The sequence below is a fragment of the Mus caroli genome, chromosome 5 (assembly GCF_900094665.2).
Source record: "Mus caroli chromosome 5, CAROLI_EIJ_v1.1, whole genome shotgun sequence".
Classification (NCBI taxonomy): Eukaryota; Metazoa; Chordata; class Mammalia; order Rodentia; family Muridae; genus Mus; species Mus caroli.
In genome coordinates, this window is record NC_034574.1 from 15,988,341 (window position 1) to 15,989,463 (window position 1,123).

Here is a 1,123-nt window from a genome sequence, read left to right on the forward strand (position 1 = left end):
AACTCAGAAATCCGCCTGCCTCTGCCTCCCGAGTGCTGGGATTAAAGGCGTGCGCCACCACGCCCGGCTTGGAAGCAGGGTCTTGAACTCTACCGCCCAAGAACTGAGATGACAGAAGTGCACCCCAGTATGAACTGGCTTCTTAGAATATTTTATGAACTCAGGAAAATGGTAATTGAGTTTATTTGTTTGCTTACTCATTTATCACTATTAGTAATTGTTGGAGAATAGTTTGCAATAGTTTGTCTTCTTAGAAGAGACACACAGGTCAGGGTTTGCTCATAACAGTTTAAATTAAAAGGGATTCATTGCAAGATTTACGGAAGGTTGACAGGTAGAAGGATCAGCCTGTAAGTGGAGCTTGAGGCGTAGCTGGGACTCAGCTGTAGTCCCCTGAAATGCCTGCTTCCTCTTCTGTGGTCAGGGAGCCCCTTGCTGAGTTGGGAGGCCCCTGGGGCGCCCAGTGCTTCTAGAGACACATCACCTTTGCAGTCCAGTAACCTCCATCTGCCCCACCCTGGGGCAGGCAAGCAGAGGGACCGGCTTAGGAACCCAGGGCTCCAGTAGGCGTAGGCTTTGAACACACCCCCGTTGAGCAATGCACTATGGCAACCTGGTTTTCCTCTCCACCTTGAGCTGCAGGCTCTCTCCACTCTGAGAGATAGGGTCAGATCCTTTTCTTCTTGAAAACCATCAGACTGAGATCTTATTCAACTGTAGACAGAAGCGTATTCAACCACACTCTGTTTATATCTGAGTATTGATGATAGGAAACCCATCCAGCCTTAACCGGTGTTGGATATATACGCCATAAAAGCAAACTATGTCTTCAGGAGCACTTTTAAAGGAATCCCCTATTTATCATCTTATACTATGCACACTTGGGTGTGCGCACAGTTAAAATCAGGTGTGTATGGGAAGGGACACACGCAGTAGAGAATAATTTTATCACCTGATCTATCAATCAAAATTAAGAAACACAAAAACCACCCCTTTAAAACTAGCCCTTCCAGCCGGGCGTGATGGCACACGCCTTTAATCCCAGCACTTGGGAGGCAGAGGCAGGCAGATTTCTGAGTTCGAGGCCAACCTGGTCTACAGAGTGAGTTCCAGGACAGCCAGG